Source organism: Rhinoderma darwinii, chromosome 1 (assembly GCF_050947455.1).
Source record: "Rhinoderma darwinii isolate aRhiDar2 chromosome 1, aRhiDar2.hap1, whole genome shotgun sequence".
Taxonomy (NCBI): Eukaryota; Metazoa; Chordata; class Amphibia; order Anura; family Rhinodermatidae; genus Rhinoderma; species Rhinoderma darwinii.
Window position 1 is genome coordinate 625,362,624 of NC_134687.1, and position 20,813 is coordinate 625,383,436.

Consider the following 20,813-nt stretch of genomic DNA (forward strand, 5'->3'; position numbering starts at 1 on the left):
AGTTTACTGCCACAAGGAGTTTATCCTGTCATGCTTTCCGATCCTGCAGGTCCGCCTGCATGGCTTGGGAGGATGACAGGCCCTTGAATTGGCCAGCGGGATCCATGGCCTGAGCGTACTGTCACGGTGCAGGGTGTGGACCCACTGGACTGTACCTCGTAGCGGGTTAGCAGCTGGCCAATTAGGTACAAAACAATGTCTATAGTCCAGAACGGGTACCTGAGGCAATTTAGACAGTAGCGGAGACACAACTTGACTTTCACTGTAGATGGCTAGTAGATGCAGCGGAAGGATACAGGGTACAGGCAGCAGGAACTGGGAGACCATTTGCAAGTCAAACTTTAGGTATACAACAACGCTCAGGCAAGGATCAAATGGGCAGAGCCCTTTTTATAGTCCAGCAGCCATTTGGGCTAATTATTGTGTAAAAACAGCTGGACGCGTACTGGCCCTTTAAGGCCACGCACGCGCGGGCGTGCACGGCCTGCGAGAACCCGGAAGTGAGTGCCGGCGTCTCCCTTTATTCATAAAATTCATACATTTATTCATAAATTTCTAGGAGGAATCACAGAGGAATGGCAAACTACACTGCATTCCAAATTATTATGCAAATGCAATGTTATTTTTCGCTGATTTTCCTAAATAGTCGATGCAAATGACAGTCAGTATAATCTTCAAGCCATCAACCGTTGGAGTATAATGCAAATTTTATTGAACAAATCTCCTAATGGTAACAGATTTTTTTTTAGAAGTAAAAAACTCAAAATGCACTGTTTCACATTATTATGCACAACAGAGATCAAAACATTTTAAAGGTTGTAAAGAGAACTAAAATGGTCATTTGTTGAATTTGCAGCATCAGGAGGTCATATTTACAGAAATCAAAAGCTCTTTCAATCAAAAGAAACTTAACAGGCCAAGTTACATGTTAACATAGGACCCCTTCTTTGATATCACCTTCACAATTCTTGCATCCATTGAATTTGTGAGTATTTGGACAGTTTCTGCTTGAATATCTTTGCAGGATGTCAGAATAGCCTCCCAGAGCTTCTGTTTTGATGTGAACTGCCTCCCACCCTCATAGATATTTTGCTTGAGGATGCTCCAAAGGTTCTCAATAGGGTTGAGGTCAGGGGAACATGCGGGCCACACCATGAGTTTCTCTCCTTTTATGCCCATAGCAGCCAATGACACAGAGGTATTCCTTGCAGCATGAGATGGTGCATTGTCATGCATGAAGATAATTTTGCTACGGAAGGCACGGTTCTTCTTTTTGTACAGTGGAAGAAAGTGGTCAGTCATAAACTCTATGTACTTTGCAGAGGTCATTTTCACACCGTCAGGGACCCTAAAGGGGCCTACCAGCTCTCTCTCCATGATTCCAGCCCAAAACATGACTCCGCCACCTCCTTGCTGACGTCACAGCCTCATTGGGATATGGTGGCCATTCACCAACCATCCACTACTCCATCCATCTGGACCATCCAGGGTTGCACGGCACTCATCAGTAAACAACACGGTTTGAAAATTAGTCTTCTTGTATTTCTGAGCCCACTGCAAACGTTTCTGCTTGTGAGCATTGTTTAGGGGTGGCCGAATAATAGCTTTATGCACACTTGCAGGATCCTACACCTTGATGTTCGCGGGACTCCAGAGGCACCAGCGGCTTCAAATACCTGTTTGCTGCTTTGCAATGGCATTTTAGCAGCTGCTCTCCTAATCCTATTAATGTGTCTGGCAGAAACCTTCCTCATTATGCCTTTATCTGAACAAACCCTTCTGTGCTCTTAATCAGCCACAAATCTTTTCACAGTACGATGATCACGCTTAAGTTTTCTTGAAATATCCAATGTTTTCATACCTTGTCCAAGGTATTGCACTATTTCACGCTTTTCGGCAGCAGAGAGATCCTTTTTCTTTCCCATATTGCTTGAAACCTGTGGCCTGCTTAATAATGTGGAGCGTCCTTCTCAAGTAGTTTTCCTTTGATTGGGCACACCTGGCAAACTAATTATCACAGGTGTCTGAGATTGATTACAATGATCCAAAGAGCCCTAAGACACAATACCATCCACGAGTTTCATTGAAAAACTAATAATTAAATGTTTATGACACTTAAATCCAATGTGCATAATAATTTGGAACACGGTGTATAGAGTTCTAAGAAAATTTCCTCCAGAATTGTTATTTCCTGGGAAATACATTGTAAACATTTGCCTGTAAATAACCCATCCCTTCCTTGCTAGTTCTGTGTTTTGACCTCAGCCCATCATTCCCCTTCTTTTTGTCGCCTAGTACTTGTAGTATTCTGGATACTTATATGTAGTTTTCCTCTGGTTTATTGCTTCTTGACTCCTGGCTTTGTACCAACTCTGCTCCTACAGACAATCCCACCGCACACCCGTCACCATGTAAACACTACTCAGGGACAACAACCTGGGAATCCGATCAGGAAAGATAATTTCCCCTTGTGGGGGTTGTAGGGTGAAGATCGGGAAGAATCCTTAGACCAAACTCAGTTTAGCCAGTGTCAACCCAATTGTGGTTGAGAACCGTACCACTAATGTCTCAAGAGTCCCACCAAGGACATTGTAGGGTAGGTTCAACTATACACTTCTTTTGATGTCACTGAGACATGTCATAAGATGTTATCAATGGGGTCAGTGCCCCATGACTCCCACCAATTACAATTCAGTAGACGAAAGGGTACGGCACTCGGAGGCGCGCCATGGCCCCTTTGTTGATCATGGGGGTCACAGGACAGAGGCCAACGCCGATGACTTCTTCTGACAAGTCTCAGCATCAAGTCAAAAGTTGTTTGATCTTCTAAATCTTTTTGATCATGGGTGTACCTTAGTTGTCATATGACTGTGTGCATTAGCAAACATTTTCTCTTAGTAATAGGGTATGTAAATAACTCACTTTGCCTGAGACATCTGGGAGAAGCCGGTGGCGGCGGGTTATATGCGCTAAATTGTTTAGACATATATACATTAGGTCACACCACAAACCACGCCCTTAAATCATGAGTAGTGCAGAACTTTACAGAAACACATGGTCATGGCCCAAAACCTAAGATACTAGACCCAATCACCATTTAACAGACCCCATTACCTATTAACGGACCCCATCACCCTTTAACAGGCCCCATCAGAACCCAACAGCCTTCAACAGACCACAACACCCTTCAGCAGACAGTTCCTGCAGACAGATCCCATCACCTACAGATGGCCCTTGCCACTTAATGTCACAGTTGCTTAGCAGTGCTGCCTCTCCTGACTGCACTGCCCGTGCAGTCTATGCCCACTATAATATAGACTTGACAGGGAGGAGTGTGTAGCATGGGCAAGAGAAGAGAGAAGACCAGATATTAAATTACAGGGTAGTCACCTATAGGTGGGTCTAGAGAGACAGTTTTCTGGAGGAGAGCTATATTGGATACTTTTTCCCAGGAAGCATTGCCCTAATGACTACTTTACACAAAGTATCTCAGGTTCCTCATGAGTATCAACTTGTTCTTTGCTTTGTTGAGAAACATTCAAGTATTGTTTTTGTTCACAGTGCTTGCAGATTGAATGATCAGTTAAGTGTTGTGAAATAAGCCGAAGATTGACGTGAAGCCAGGATGAAGAAGCAGCACAATGAAAGTTAAACATGTACTAATACTCCTAGCTGGCATGATCTACAGGAAACTGGCAGAGAAGCATGAGTAGGGTCATTGGCAGGTAAGTATGCAGAGATCTAGTCTCTCGCCATCATAGACACAGCTGTCAGAGCTCAGGAGCTGAAAGTTTTGCGGGGTTGATGGTAAGTATTCTTACTTTTGTACTTTAAAGGGTAGCTCTGCTTTGGACATCCCTTTTTGTTAGTAAAGACCCCAAAAATAAGATGATCACATGTTGTCTACCTGCTATGACGCTCATCGATCAACTGTAATCTGCAGGGTAACCCAGCAGCAATTGTTAATTTCCCCTGCAGTGCCACCACTGGAGAAATGAAGCATTACACTTTGTAATAGACAGACATGTAATAGACAGACTTGTTGGGTCCTCCAGAGTGAGAGATGCTATTGGAAGCTCCTCTCGGCTCCGGCTAATTGAAGGTACAACCCTCCCGCTCTATTAACTCACATTTTCCTAATAAGGTATTTGAAAATGGGTTTACTAAATTTAACAATCCATTTAATGTTTTAATGGTTGGGGAAAGTCACTGAGAGACGTTTATAGGCTGTAATCAAATCTCACACATCTCTACAATATTTTGCAAGTCTTTTTACTCATTTTAGCATTGTGAAACTGTCGCCTTTAAAGGGAAACCGTCACCAGCATTTCACCTATTGAACTCTATTCACCCCTCGTTGGCCGCTGCTGTCAAACGTTTATTGACGTTATCCCCTCTCCTAAACTCCTCCTCCGACCGTAAATAACGGTCTGCAAACTTTCCGCACCTTTTTATGGTAATAATTCTGCAGTCTCGTTCGTTCCTCTTCTTATTCCCGCCCACTGACAAAAACTGTCCCACCCTGAATGCCAAAATCTCATCTGAGATAGCGCGCATGCACCCATCATGTATGGTCCGATACTCTTCCCTGCTTCGTTCGGGCCTCAAATCTATTTACTGCGCCGCTATGGTGGCCCATTGTGTGGACGCACCAGAACAGGATATCAAGGTGCAGGCGCAGGATTTTATGTGTGCTGAAAGTGGCGAGGAGCTGTCAATCATAAATAAGGAGGCGGGGCTAACTTGGAAAGGCTTGAGGAATGAAGATATGACTCTTTTCGAACAAAGATATGACCCTTTAATGCTCATTAGCATACAGTGCAGGAATACAAAAAAACTGAATACTTAAGAGCCAACTCAGATAATTATAGGTTACATAAAAATGATTTTTTCACCCACTTCCACCAGGTATTGCCGGTTTAAAAAGTGAAATGCTGGTGACAGGTTCCCTTTAAGCCACTTTCACGTGACTGTAATACGGGCACATTTTACTAGTATTATGGCTGCAACACCCAGATGTCCCGTGGTTCTACTTAAAGAGGCTCTGTCACCAGATTTTGCAGCCCCTATCTGCTATTGCAGCAGATAGGCGCTGCAATGTAGATTACAGTAACGTTTTTATTTTAAAAAAACGAGCATTTTTGGCCAAGTTATGACCATTTTTGTAGTTATGCAAATGAGGCTTGCAAAAGTCCAAGTGGGCGTGTTTAAAGTAAAAGTCCAACTGGGCGTGTATTATGTGCGTACATCGGGGCGTTTTTACTACTTTTACTAGCTGGGCGTTCTGATGAGAAGTATCATCCACTTCTCTTCAGAACGCCCAGCTTCTGCCAGATCACGCTGTGACGTCACTCACAGGTCCTGCATCGTGTCAGACGAGCGAGGACACATCGGCACCAGAGGCTACAGATGATTCTGCAGCAGCATCGGCGTTTGCAGGTAAGTAGCTACATTGACTTACCTGCTAACGCCGATGCTGCTGCAGAATCAACTGAAGCCTCTGGTGCCGATGTGTCCGACACGATGCAGGACCTGTGAGTGACGTCACAGCAGTGATCTGCCAGAAGCTGGGCGTTCTGAAGAGAAGTGGATGATACTTCTCGTCAGAGCGCCCAGCTAGTAAAAGTATTAAAAACGCTCCGATGTACGCACATAATACACGCCCACTTGGACTTTTACTTTAAACACGCCCACTTGGACTTTTGCAAGCCTCATTTGCATAACTACAAAAATGGTCATAACTTGGCCAAAAATGCTCGTTTTTTTCAAATAAAAACTTTACTGTAATCTACATTGCAGCGCCTATCTGCTGCAATAGCAGATAGGGGCTGCAAAATCTGGTGACAGAGCCTCTTTAACAAGACTTTGATCACCATAGGACCCTAGCACAGGTTGGATTTCACTTTTCTTGCACTAGTGAATTTTTAACTTTATAATAATGCACATAAAAGCTGCATAGATTATATAAAATATAGTGAAGGTTCATTCTGTCATCACACCTCATCCTCTCACTGTACATAAGTCTGATAAATACCTAAAATATTATACTCTATCATAATGAAACCAACATTTATTTTCCTTCTTAAAAGGGGTCATCTATTAGGGAATTCTGAGTTAATAGAGGGGGGGTCCTCTGTTCGGGATCCTCATCTATTGGTTAGAGTGGGGAGCGGTTATAAAGACACTTGCTCTGGAGGGCCGGTCCTATCCTGCATTTTAAAAACAACCCATTGATATGAAAAGGGTGCTGTGTAATGCTTAATTTCTCCTGTAGTGGCGCTGCAGGGAAAATTAACACTTAGGGCTTATTTAGACGAACGTGTAATACGTCCGTGCAACGCGCGTGACTTTCACGTGCCTCGCACGGACCTATGTTAGTCTATGGGGCCGTGCAGACTGTCCGTGAGTTTCACTCAGTGTGTGTCCGCTGCGTAAAACTCACAACATGTCCTATATTTGTGCGTTGTTCGCGCACCACACACCCATTGAAGTCAATGGGTGCGTGAAAATCACGCGCAGCACACGGAAACACTTCGATGTGACGCGCGTGATTCGCGCAACAAACAGTAAAAAGTATGAATGAAAACAGAAAAGCACCACGTGCTTTTCTGTTTACAAACAGAGTGTCATAATGATGGCGGCTGCGCGAAAATCACACAGCCACGCATCATACGCGTCTGACACACGGAGCTGTTAAGTACCTTTTGGTGTGCGCAAAACGCTGCGCTGTTTGCGCGAGCAATACGCACACGCTCGTGTAAATCCGGCCTTACTGTCAGGTTTCCCAACAGATTACAGCTGATTGCTATGGGGTCCCAGCAGGGGGGACATGTTGTGACCAGCTCATTGTCAAGGGAACCTTCTAAGGCCCCATGCACACGACCGTAAAAAATGCCTGTAATCACGAGCCGTAATTACGGCACGTAATTACGGGCCCATAGACTTCTATTGGTCACGGGTACCTCCCCGTATGCTTACGGGAAGGTGCCCGTGCCGTTGAAAAATATAGAACATGTCCTATTTCAGGCCGTAATTACAGCACGGGCAGGCCCATAGAAGTCTATGGGGCTCCCGTAATTACGGGTGACTACGTGTGTGCACCCGTAATTACGGGAGCGTTGCTAGGTGACGCCAGTGTATAGTCACTGTCCAGGGTGCTGAAAGAGTTAAACGATCGTCAGTAACTCTTTCAGCACCAGGGACAGTGAGTGCCGATCACAATATAGATAAAGCTGTAAAAAAAAAAAAAGACGTTCATACTTACCCAGAACTCCCTGCTTCTTCCTCCAGTCCGGCCTCCTGGGATGACGTTACAGCCCATGTGACCGCTGCAGCCAATCACAGGCCAATCACAGACTGCAGCGGTCACATGGACTGCGCGTCATCCAGGGAGGTCGGACTGGATGTGAAGAGAGGGACGCGTCACCAAGACAACGGCCGGGTAAGTATGAATTTCTTTTACTTTTATTACGGAAAGGGCTGTCCCTTCTCTCTATCCTGCACTGATAGAGAGAAGGGCTGCCGATTACTGCAGTGTAATTTTGCAGAGAAAACGTGCCCATAAATACGGGTGGAATACGGGTGACACCGGACCCGTATTTACGCCAGTATTTACGGGTGGACAAAAATACGGTCGTGTGCATGGGGCCTAATAAATAGTAATTATCCAAAGTGGAGAACCCCGTTAAAGGGGAATTACGAGTTTAAAGGGGTTTTCAAACAGCTTTGTAGTATACTCAGCTTTTATATTCTCCTTAGTTCCCTTGTTACCAGCCTGTAGACCCTCTGCTCATTGTTTTGAATGTGCTGCGGTAACTTGTTCTCCATGGCGATATCACATCATCTGACCAGGAAGGCAACCGATGCAGCAAGACGAGACATCGCTATGAATTTTTTTTTTAGCCCTAAAGGGGTTTTCTGTAATTTGCCATTGATGGCCTAACCTTAAAGGGAATGCGTCATCAGAAAATAACATATTGTTTAAATCAAGTTTTTATGTTAAAAAAAATGTAAAGTTTTTTCTAGTGGTATTTTATTTTAAAAATGTTAATGTGATTATAGTTACATAGTTACATAGTTACATAGTTAGTACGGCTGAAAAAAGACACATGTCCATCAAGTTCAACCAAGGGAAGGGAAAAGGGAAGGAAAAATTTCTACACATAGGAGCTAATATTTTTTTGTTCTAGGAAATTATCTAACCCTTTTTTAAAGCCATCTACTGTCCCTGCTGTGACCAGCTCCTGCGGTAGGCTATTCCATAAATTCACAGTTCTCACTGTAAAGAAGCCTTGTCGCCTCTGCAGCTTGAACCTTTTTTTCTCCAGACGGAGGGAGTGCCCCCTTGTTTTTTGAGGGGGTTTTACAAGGAACAGGATTTCACCATATTTTTTGTATGTGCCATTAATATATTTATATAAGTTAATCATGTCCCCCCTTAGTCGTCTTTTTTCAAGGCTAAATAGGTTTAATTCTTTCAATCTTTCCTCATAACTTAAATTCTCCATGCCCCTTATTAGCTTCGTTGCTCTTCTTTGTATTTTTTCCAACTCCAGGGCATCCTTTCTATGAACTGGAGCCCAGAACTGAACTGCATATTCTAGATGAGGCCTCACTAATGCTTTGTAAAGTGGCATTATTACATCCCTGTCCCGCGAGTCCATGCCTCTTTTAATACACGACAATATCCTGCTGGCCTTTGAAGCAGCTGATTGACACTGCATGCTGTTATTGAGTTTATGATTTACAAGTACACCCAGATCCTTCTCAACAAGTGAATCCGCCAGTGTAGCGCCCCCTAGGACATATGATGCATGCAGGTTGTTGGTACCAAGATGCATAACTTTACATTTATCTACATTAAACTTCATTTGCCAAGTGGACGCCCAAACACTTAGTTTGTTTAAATCTGCCTGTAATTCATGAACATCTTCCATAGTCTGAACTATATTACATAGCTTGGTGTCATCTGCAAAAATAGAAATAGTGCTATTAATCCCTTCCTCTATATCATTAATAAATAAGTTGAATAATAGTGGTCCCAGCACTGAACCCTGGGGTACACCACTTATAACCGGGGACCATTCAGAGAAGGAATCATTGACCACAACCCTCTGGATACGGTCCTTGAGCCAATTCTCAATCCAATTACAAACTATATTTTCTAAACCTATAGTCCTTAATTTACCCATTAGGCGTCTATGGGGGACAGTGTCAAATGCCTTTGCAAAGTCCAAAAACACTAAATCCACAGCGGCCCCTCTGTCTAGACTTCTGCTCACCTCTTCATAAAAACAGATTAGGTTAGTTTGACAACTTCTGTCCTTAGTAAAACCGTGCTGGCTGTCACTTATAATGCTATTTATTGTCACATAATCCTGTATATAGTCCCTCAATAGCCCCTCAAACATTTTCCCCACGATGGATGTTAAGCTTACTGGTCTATAATTACCCGGGGAAGACCTAGAGCCCTTTTTGAAAATAGGCACCACATTTGCCCTGCGCCAGTCCCTTGGCACTATACCAGTCACTAGAGATTCTCTGAATATTATGAAAAGGGGGACAGAAATAACTGAACTAAGCTCTTTAAGAATTCTAGGGTGTAACCCATCTGGTCCCGGAGCCTTGTGCACATTTATTTTATTTAATTTAGCTTGGACCATCTCTACATTCATCCAATTCAGTATATCAACTGATATATTAACAGCACTGGCACCGGCTACATCAGCTGCTCTTTCTTCTGTTGTATATACAGAGCTAAAGAACCCATTTAGTAACTCTGCCTTCTCTTGATCCCCTGTGATCAACTCCCCATTACCATTATCTAGGGGTCCTACATGTTCAGACCTTGGCTTTTTTGCATTTATATGCTTGAAGAATTTTTTAGGATTTGTTTTACTATCCTTGGCCACCTGCCTTTCATTTTGTATTTTTGCTAATTTTATTACATTTTTACAGATTTTATTAAGCTCTTTATATTTTACAAAGGCTACAGCTGTACCCTCAGATTTGTATTTTTTAAATGCCCTTTTTTTGTCATGTATTGCCCCTTTCACAGAAGGTGTAAGCCATGTGGGGTTTAATTTGAGTCGTTTATACTTATTACCTGTAGGAATAAATTTTGCACTATAATAACTCAAAGTAGATTTGAAAATCTCCCATTTATCATTTGTTCCATTATTTGACATTAGTTCTTCCCAGTCTATATCCTGAATTGCAGCCCTCATCCTGGGGAAATTGACTTTCTTAAAATTAAATGTTTTTGCCCTCCCAGCCTGCGTTTGTTTTTTACAGTATAGGTAAAATGTAACTATATTATGATCACTGTTACCGAGGTTTTCACGAACATTGACATTCCCAACAAGATCTGCATTATTAGAAATGACCAGATCCAACAGAGCTTCACCTCTAGTCGGGTCTTCCACAAACTGGCCCATAAAATTTTCCTGCAATAGGTTGAGGAAATGTCTCCCCTTTGCAGTTGAAGCCGAACCATGACACCAATTAATATCCCGGAAATTAAAATCTCCCATTATCACTACAGTACCCGCCTGTGCAGCCCGCTCCATCTGTTTATATATCTGACCTTCCATCTCCTCAGTTATATTGGGGGGTCTATAGATTACACCAAAAGTAATTTTTTCAGTGTTTACCTCCCTTTCTAGTTCCACCCACAAGGTTTCAACCTCCTCACAGTCTTGACCCACTATTGTCTCTTTCACACTCGCCTTCATATCACTTCTCACATACAGACATACACCACCACCTTTCCTATTTGTCCTGTCTTTACGAAAAAGTGTAAAACCCTGTAGATTTACAGCCCAGTCATGTGAAGAGTCCAGCCATGTTTCAGCAACACCAACTATATCTATATTTATCTGTATTAAAAAAAACTCCTGAAATATCAACATTTTTACTATGACCACTGAGCCTCACAATCAGTGGCGGATTAAGTGTACCATGGGCCCTGGGCTGTTGACACAACTTGGGCCCCCTCCTTCCCCCTCACATGCAATCCAACCCCCCAACTGCTGACATTGCATCCATCAGTACCACTGACCTGACGGATACAGGTTTTAGCATTAGATACAGCTGCTCTGTTTTCAGGATATAAAGCAGCTGTATCTCAAAAAGTAAAAATCATTTTTAATAAAAAGTATTTAGAAAGTTGCACCAAACACACTGATACACTGTTTTATTAAAGAAAAAGTAATAAATAATAACAATAATAATAATAATAATAATAATAAAAAAAATAATAATACCTCTCTTTAAAGTGTAAATAAACTTTTAAAAAACTATGATATATCAGAACTTTTAATCGGTTCGGGGTCCGAGCACTGAGACCCCCACGATTGCTAAAGTGAAGCGGTAGAAGTGCACGATTGAATGCTGCGCCGCTTCGTTTCTGATCGGCATTCGTACACCGCTTGCTCGGCTTTCCGAGAAAAGCAGATCAGAAAGGAAGCGGCACTGCTTTGGCCACTTTGTTTTAGCGATCCATGGGGGTCTAAGTGCTCGGACCCCCACCGATCAAAACGTCTGACATTTCACTATGACATGTCAAAAGTTTTTTAAAAGTTTAGTTACACTTTAAAGGGGTTTTCCCGTGAGGGAAATTTATGACATATCCTGTGGATCCTGTCAGATAGATGTGTGTGCCAACTCTTGGACCCGCATCTATCTCTAGAACCGGGCCCCCTAAACCCTGTTCTCCCTCTTTCTGCTATCACTGCCTCCCGGCCACTTCCTGACTTCATGGACTTTCCGTAACTATTCAGTTCCATGGGACTTATGTAAACAGCGTAGCTCAGCAAACTAAATCTCCACTTTACCAGCACCAAAGCAACCCCAGACCATCACATGACCTCCACCATGCTTGACAGATGGCGTCAAGCACTCTTCCAGCATCTTTTCAGTTGTTCTGCGTCTCACAAATGTTCTTCTGTGTGATCCAAACACCTCAAACTTCGATTCATCTGTCCATAACACTTTTTTCCAATCTTCCTCTGTCCAATGTCTGTGTGCTTTTGCCCATATTAATCTTTTCCTTTTATTAGCCAGTCTCAGATATGACTTTTTCTTTGCCACTCTGCCCTGAAGGCCAGCATCCCGGAGTCGCCTCTTCACTGTAGACGTTGACACTGGCGTTTTGCAGGTACTATTTAATGAAGCTGCCAGTTGAGGACCTGTGAGGCGTCTATTTCTCAAACTAGAGACTCTAATGTACTTGTCTTGTTGCTCAGTTGTGCAGCGGGGCCTCCCACTTCTCTTTCTACTCTGGTTAGAGCCTGTTTGTGCTGTCCTCTGAAGGGAGTAGTACACACCGTTGTAGGAAATCTTCAGTTTCTTGGCAATTTCTCGCATGGAATAGCCTTCATTTCTAAGAACAAGAATAGACTGTCGAGTTTCACATGAAAGCTCTCTTTTTCTAGCCATTTTGAGAGTTTAATCGAATCCACAAATGTAATGCTCCAGATTCTCAACTAGCTCAAAGGAAGGTAAGTTTTATAGCTCCACTAAACAGCAAAACTGTTTACAGCGGTGCTAACATAATTGCACAAGGGTTTTCAAGTGTTTTCTAATCATCCATTAGCCTTCTAACAGAGTTAGCAAACACAATGTACCATTAGAACACTGGAGTGATGGTTGCTGGAAATGGGCCTCTATACACCTATGTAGATATTGCATTAAAAACCAGACATTTGGAGCTAGAATAGTCATTTAGCACATTAACAATGTATAGAGTGTATTTCTGATTAATTTAATGTTATCCTCATTGAAAAAAACTGTGCTTTTCTTTCAAAAATAAGGAAATTTCTAAGTGACCCTAAACTTTTGAACGGTAGTGTATACATTACACAGGATCACACCATTGACAAGTGATGGACATAGCTCCTTCCTCCACCTCCCCTACACAATGACCTCTGCACAGGTCGCATAGCATTCCCACTACACTCTCCCATGAAAGTGCATCTCCTGACTATTGTTTCCTATAATCCATGTCACTGTTGTAAAGCATATCTCTGAATGCTGTTAACACAGCAGTGCATCTATTCAGGCAAAACGTCTGTCCCTATAATTATGTACAAATATTACAATAAAAAAACCAATATGTATCAGTATCTTATTTTAACTAGTAAAAAGACTATAGTAAAAGATAATAAAAACGGCTGTGTTACGTTTCAGGACGGCGCCAGCAATCCAGGACTGTCCTAGAGAGATAGAACGGCAACAACATCAAAGAGGCCTAGCATGAAAAGCATACATCTATAACTTACAATATATCACTGTTATTAAGTTACAAAGTACTGCAAAACATCCTAGGCACATGAATCTGGCTTTCTGGCATTGTTTAACCCCATTCCAACATCCGCCGTATATATACGGCAGAGGCCAGGTGGAAAGTATAGAGCGGGTTCACAGGCTGAGCCCGTTCCATAACTTGCGATTGTCAGCTGCGTGTTACAGCCAGGGCCGGCCTTAGGATAGATGGCGCCCGTGCGAAATGATCTTTCGGCGCCCCACTACCATCATTAAAAAAAAATGCCCCATAAAAAAACGTATAATGCCCCTTTAGTGCCCCCATACAGTATAATAATAATATTTAATAATATAATATATTTCAACTCCTTCAAGGACACAGTATTTTGACCTCTAATTGTGCCCACAATGTTATGCCCACTGTAGTACCCACACACAGTATAGTGCCCCCTGTAGATTTTGGCATACAGCCTTCGTGTAGACAGTGCCATAATCCCCCACCTCCTCCTTGTAGATTGTGCCATACAGCCCCCCCCCCACCTCCCCCTTGTAGACAGTGCCCCCAAACATAAACAAAAATTGTACTCGCCTAGGCCCCGTTCCCACGACGAACTGAGCTGCTCCACAACGGGATCCTTGCGTAGGCCGGCGTGATTTTGTAGCCGAGTACAGAGTTTCCCAACCTTTTCGGACTCGAGGCAGCACTTGAAAAATAAAATTTCCTCAGAGCACCCCTACCAAAAATTGTTTCGAGAAATACAGAAAATGGCTAAAAACAAGCACTACACTCGTATGGTACGTTCACACAGCGTTTTTTGTAAGGCAAAAAAAATCTGCCTTAAAATTCCTTCAGGAATTGACAGCGTTGTTTGACCTTTTATTTTTTTGCGTTTTTTCTTAAGCCGTTGAAGCTGATTCAAAAGGCGCGGGCTAAAAAGCTCCAAACAGGCTGCTAAAGCGGTAGCGATGCTACTGAGTGAAGAAGCGCCCGTGCGGAAAGGCGACTGCTGAGTCGCCGGGCCCGGGTGCTTCTGAAGCAAGCAGGTGAAGGAAGCCAGCGCAGAGCCCCCTTCCACCTGCTGGAGTGATGCGCCCTGTGCAAAGGCACAGGTCGCACACCCCTAAGGCCGGCCCTGGTTACAGCCGACACTTCACTTCAACTAGCAGGATCCCACTCATTTAACCTCTTTGATGTCGTGGTCAATAGAGACCTCCGACGTCCTATTGCTCCCCTGCGATGCGATTGTGGGGTGTCGACGGTGAGCCTAATAGAGGCCCCCAGGTCTTTCATCTTTGTACTCCTATGAAGCCCTGCCAGAGGCAGGACTTATTAGGAGCCTGTAAAAATCACGATGTACTGCAATACATTAGTATTATATTATCAGTATATCATCCAAATGATTCAATAATCACAAGTTCAAGTCCTGTAGTGGGACTAAGATAAAAGTACAATACATTTTTTTTTATGTATTAAACAATAAAATAATATTAAAAGTTAAAAAAAAAACCTTTTCCCATTTTCCCCCAAAAGCTATGTAAAAAAAAAAAATATATAAGTTACAAACTAGTATCTTTGCCTCCGTAAAAGTCCAAACTATTACAATACAACATTATTTAACTCGTATTGTGAATGCAGTGAAAAAATTAAATATCAAAATCGCTGTTTTTGGTCACCTTATCACCCAAGAAAAATGGAATAAAAAGTGATCAAAATTGTACCAATAAAAACCTCAGCTCGTACCGCAAAAAAGAAGTCCTCATACCGCTCAATAGACGGGAAAAAAAATGTCAAATTAAAATATGGCGACACAAAACAAGGTTTATTTTTAATTTTAATATTTAATATTAGTTTTTTCTGGCAGGGCTTAATAGGAGCACGAAGATGGCAGAACTGAGGGCCTTCATTAGGCCACCAGGCTGCCATGACAACCATAGGCACCCTGAAATCTTGTTTTTGGGGGTGGCCGATTATACGGCTTAGATGTCACAGTCGCTACTGACCACGGCATCTATGGGGTTAAACGAGCAGGATCCCACTCATTGCAGTGAAGTGTCAGCTGTAACATACAACCGACATACAAACCTTACTGGTGGCAGATTTGAGCGATTAATATTGAGCGTGAGATATAATTTAGGGGATTTTAGTAATTTCAGCCAGACCAGATGATTGATTAACCCTATCACACACACACACACACACACACACGACGGTCTCGATAACTCCAGTGAGTGTGTTCGTGACATCATGTCAAAACGGATCAAGGAGGTGATAAAGCAAAAGTGAGATTACACTAAATATTAGGTGCGTAATGTTCTGTTGTTTTTTGTGTGAGCCGCCATCTGCACAGTTTATATGAAGTTATGACATTTTCGGACAAAATACCAATAAAACAAAAAATTAAGCCAAATACCCTTAGTTGGTAATAAATTTTGTTTACTTAACAATTCCAAACATTTTGGCTTTGGACGCCATAAAAAAAAAATTGGCTGCTAATAAATAGAAAGAAAAATCAAAGTAATGTCCCTTATATAACAACAAAACAAGTTACATTTTTAGTACCGTACAGAATAGTTTAGTACCGGGGCCCTTTAAGGATGTTTTTCTTTGCTGCCGAAATATTTGAAAGAAATCAAGAAAAGATTATGTTCCGGATAAAAATGTTCAGCTTTTTGAATTCCATAAAACAAAATTGTATTGAAGTTTGGAGTCGTTTCCTTGCGCTTCTATTCAATAGACAAAGTGATATGGTTGCTAGGAGACACAATAATATCGCCACAATACATGTGCGGGGTAGAATTCTGATTCAAGATGATAGAATGGAATGTTTTAATGTCCGACAAGTTGTTAACCTTTCCGAATTCAGAAATTTCTAAGGCGTGAAAAGGTGTTCCTCAGTATTGTTAATGAATACATTAGTACCCGCTGATGCTTCGCAGTAGGCAGGAGAAGCCAGATTGGTAATTACAGCTGAGATCCGTCTGCTTTATAGTCTACCTGAACTTTTATCAATCTCATATTAGTCACTCTCCTTGGTGAAGTTACTATCAATGATTAGGAAAGTCAATCATATACAATAACATTAATGGGTTCTCCACAAATCCAATATTGATAGGCCATCTGACCTCCGAGATTCCCATGAATCGCAAAGGATAAGCCATCAATGTTAAGGGTGCTTTCCATTTTTTTTTTTAATATCTAACCCTCTTATTCAGAAAAGGGCTTTCACATTATGTTTTAAAAGATATGACTCCCCTTCCTCTGTAAGCACTGCAGTGGCACTAAGGTCCGCTCCTGGCCCCGGTCTCTCACTGTCTGTGCAATGTAGGGAGACACCAGTACACGCAAAGAGTGTGTGCCCCCCCCCTGCGGTCATGTCACAATCTCACTGTATGTGACATGGTACACAAAGAGTGAGAGAGGGGGGCCAGGTATAAACCTCCCTTGATGTCCGCCTCCTCTGCAGCTTTCCCCTTGTCCCTTATAGGCCTGTCTAAATAGATGTGTTTTCAGGGCACGTTTAAAACTCTGGATATTGGGAATTAATAGTCTGGGGTATCACATTCCAGAGGACTGGTGCAGCACGAGAGAAATCCTGGAGACGGTAGTGGGAGGTTCGGATTATGGAGGATTTTAATCTAAGGTCGTTGGCAGAATGTAGAGTCCGAGTAGGGTGGTAGACAGAGATGAGGGAGGAGATGTAAGGAGGTGCAGCACTGTGGAGAGCTTTGTGGGTGAGAGTAATAAGTTTGAATTTTATTCGGAAGGGGATGGGCAACCAGTGCAGTGACTGGCACTATATAAGTAACAGAAATAAATAATATGCAAAAGCTCTGTCTTATCTGTTCTGATATATTAGTAAATGATATATGTTTTGGTTTATTGTAATATTTTTTGCTTTTTTTATTATCAGTGAGATCAGTAGGACATACGGTCAGAGTTCAGGACAATAGTGCAGTGTCCATAGTCTGATGACGGCCATGTGTAATAGACAAAATAGACGAGGACTTTTCTCAAGCATGTGTAATAGACATTCAGTGTTGGTCTGTGATCTCCTGAGAAAAGACGGAAAACAGAGTCTGATTTCTTGGGTCACTCCCAATATTCCTCCACATTTACGGGAACTGTTGAAATCCTGTTGATCAGTGAACGGACATTAGACAGGAATTCAGCTGGCGGGAAAGGGAGGTATATAGGACGGGTCAAGTAAACAGTGAAGATAAGGAAAGTTACAGACGTGTCCTTCCTGTAGGATCTGGTCAACAAAATCTTACCAAGCAGAAAGCAGAGAAGCATTAGATTCATTCACTTTCATACCTATCATATTGGATAGTTTTTTTTTGCCACCGTTGCAGTGTCGGTTAACGCATTTTATGTAGTCTATCTTAACCCTGGGCGCAGGGCTGGGCCGAGTGGTAGGGGACCATGCAACAGGCATGAGGTGCAGTTTAATTGGCAACATTTTTTAAATAATTTGGAAGATTCTGCACTAACCGTCGACAGTCTTCCACATGGCTAAAAAGTTATATGAGGCCAACAAGTGGCTTCCGCCTGGGAAGACCACCTACATAAATACTAAGCCCAGACCAGGCCCCCTAAATAAATACAGACCCCAGACCCCCTTAAAATTACATACTCCAGACCAGATCCCCTAAAAAATACAAAACCCCTAAAAAATACAGACCACAGGCTCTTCGTTTAAAGACCCCAGTCCAGACCCCAAACTACCCATTTACAGACTTCAAACCAGAAGTTCAGATACCTAGCCACCGCAGACAACGTTCTGATGCCACTCAGCGTCAGGACGTTGTCTGCGGTGGCGCCAGGGAGCTGTGGGAAGCACAGGAAAGCAGAGAGGCAAGGAGGTGGGGCACCTGGGGAATTTGCCGGCTCTTCTGAGAAATTTCCCCTACTACCATGGTGGCCAGTATCTCTCTCTGGTTATCTGCTTGTATGCAGGCAACTGATGTCTCACTTTATCACTATGGCTAGGCGACATGTGCTGCCCACTACTGATAGCATAAAAACCATCGTAGATAGTGCCACACTCAGTGCCCCTTGAATATGGTGCCCTACACTGCCCCACAGTAGATAGTGCCGCACACTGCTTCCTGTAGATAATGCCACACACAGCCCCCTGTAGATAATGCCACATGGCCCACCGGTAGATAGTGCCACAGTGCCCCTGTAGTTAGTGCCACACACACCCTGTAGATAATGCCAAAGTGCCCTCTGTAGATAATGCCACAGTGTCCTCTGTAGATAATGCCACACACCCCTGTAGATAAGGCCACACAGCCCACCTGTAGATATATAGATAGAGCCCCACAGCCACCCTATAGATAGAGCCACACTGCGACCCCTGTAGATAGTGCCACACACCCCCTGTAGATAATACCACAGTGCCCTCTGTAGATAATACCACTGTGCCCTCTGTAGATAGTGCCACAGTGGCCTCTGTAGATAGTGCCACACAGCCCCCCTTAGATAGCGCCATACAGCCCCCTGTAGATAGTGCCACCCCCCTGTAGATAATGCCACAATGCCCTTTGTAGATAGTGCCACAGTCCCCTGTAGACAGGTCCACACTGTACCCGGTAGATAGTGCCACACACAACCCCTTTAGATAGTTTCACACACAACCCCCTGGTATCTTTCCCTCCGCTTTTAAACATGCCATTATAAACCCATTACTGAAAAACCAACTCTTGACCCATCCAGCGCTGCCAACTACCGACCAGTCTCTAATCTGCCCTTCATCTCCAAACTCCTGGAACGCTTGGTCTACTCTCGCCTTATCCGCTATCTCTCTGCTAACTCCATTCTTGACCCCTTACAATCTGGTTTCCGCACTCTACACTCCACAGAAACTGCCCTTACTAAAGTCTCAAATGATCTCTTGGTGGCTAAATCGGACGGTAAATCCTCTCTCCTGATTCTTTTGGATCTCTCTGCAGCCTTTGACACTGTAGACCACAAACTCCTACTTAACATGCTCCACTCTATTGGCCTCAAGGACGTGGCTCTCTCTTGGTTTTCCTCCTATCTCTCTGACCGCTCATTCAGTGTGTCATTTGCTGGTTCCACTTCTTCTCCTCTTCCCCTTGCTATCGGAGTTGCTCAGGGATCAGTCCTAGGTCCGCTGCTCTTTTCTCTCTACACAGCTCCTATTGGACAAACCATCAGCAGTTTTGACTTCCAGTACCATCTCTACGCTGATGACACCCAATTATATACCTCTTCCCGTGACATCACCCCTGCTCTAATACAGAACACCAGTGATTGTCTGTCCGCTGTCTCTAACATCATGTCCTCTCTCTATCTGAAACTGAATCTTTCTAAAACTGAGCTCCTTGTGTTCCCACCATCTACTAACATCCCTAAACCTGATGTCTCCATCTCTGTGTGGGGCACTACCATCACTCCTAAGCAGCACGCCCGCTGTCTCGGGGTTATTTTTGACTCAGATCTTTCCTTTACTCCTCACATACAATCACTTTCACGCTCCTGTAATTTTCACCTCAAAAACATCTCCAGAATCCGCTCTTTTCTTACGGAGGAAACCGCCAAAACTCTCATTGTCGCTCTGATTCACTCTCGTCTTGACTACTGTAACTCATTACTAGTCGGTCTTCCCCTCACTAAACTCTCCCCTCTCCAATCTATCCTCAATGCAGCAGCCAGGCTCAACTTTATGACCAACCGCTACACCAACGCCTCTAATCTGTGCCAGTCACTGCACTGGTTGCCCATCCCCTTCCGAATAAAATTCAAACTTATTACTCTCAACCACAAAGCTCTCCACAGTGCTGCACCTCCTTACATCTCCTCCCTCATCTCTGTCTACCACCCTACTCGGACTCTACATTCTGCCAACGACCTTAGATTAAAATCCTCCATAATCCGAACCTCCCACTACCGTCTCCAGGATTTCTCTCGTGCTGCACCAGTCCTCTGGAATGTGATACCCCAGACTATTAATTCCCAATATCCAGAGTTTTAAACGTGCCCTGAAAACACATCTATTTAGACAGGCCTATAACATTCCCTAATCTGACTCCTTTCCATGGCCCTCCTTTTAGATTAGTCATCAGAATAAGATTCCCTCACACTCCTTCTCTTCATGTCCGTCATACACGGATACTGGCTGGTGACCGGCTCATGCAGCTTTATGTTACCACCGCATGTGTATAAAAATGGCCGGACCATTATACAGAACAAACACTGTTACACTTTGTGTCTCCCTTATTTCCTCATAGATTGTAAGCTCTTGTGAGCAGGGTCCTCACTCCCCAGGTTTGAATTGTAAATGAACTTTGTCACTATGTAATGTCTGATATTGTTTGTTTCATGTCCACTCTAAATTGTAAAGTGCTGCGTAATATGTTGGCGCTATGTAAATAAAGATTATTATTATTATTATTAGATAGCACGACAAACACCCCACCCTGTAGATAGCGCTATACCACCTCTCTTGTAGATTGCACCAGCTACAACCTGAATTTGATATGGCACAATATGAATCATGAGATGCTTCACATCATAAATATCA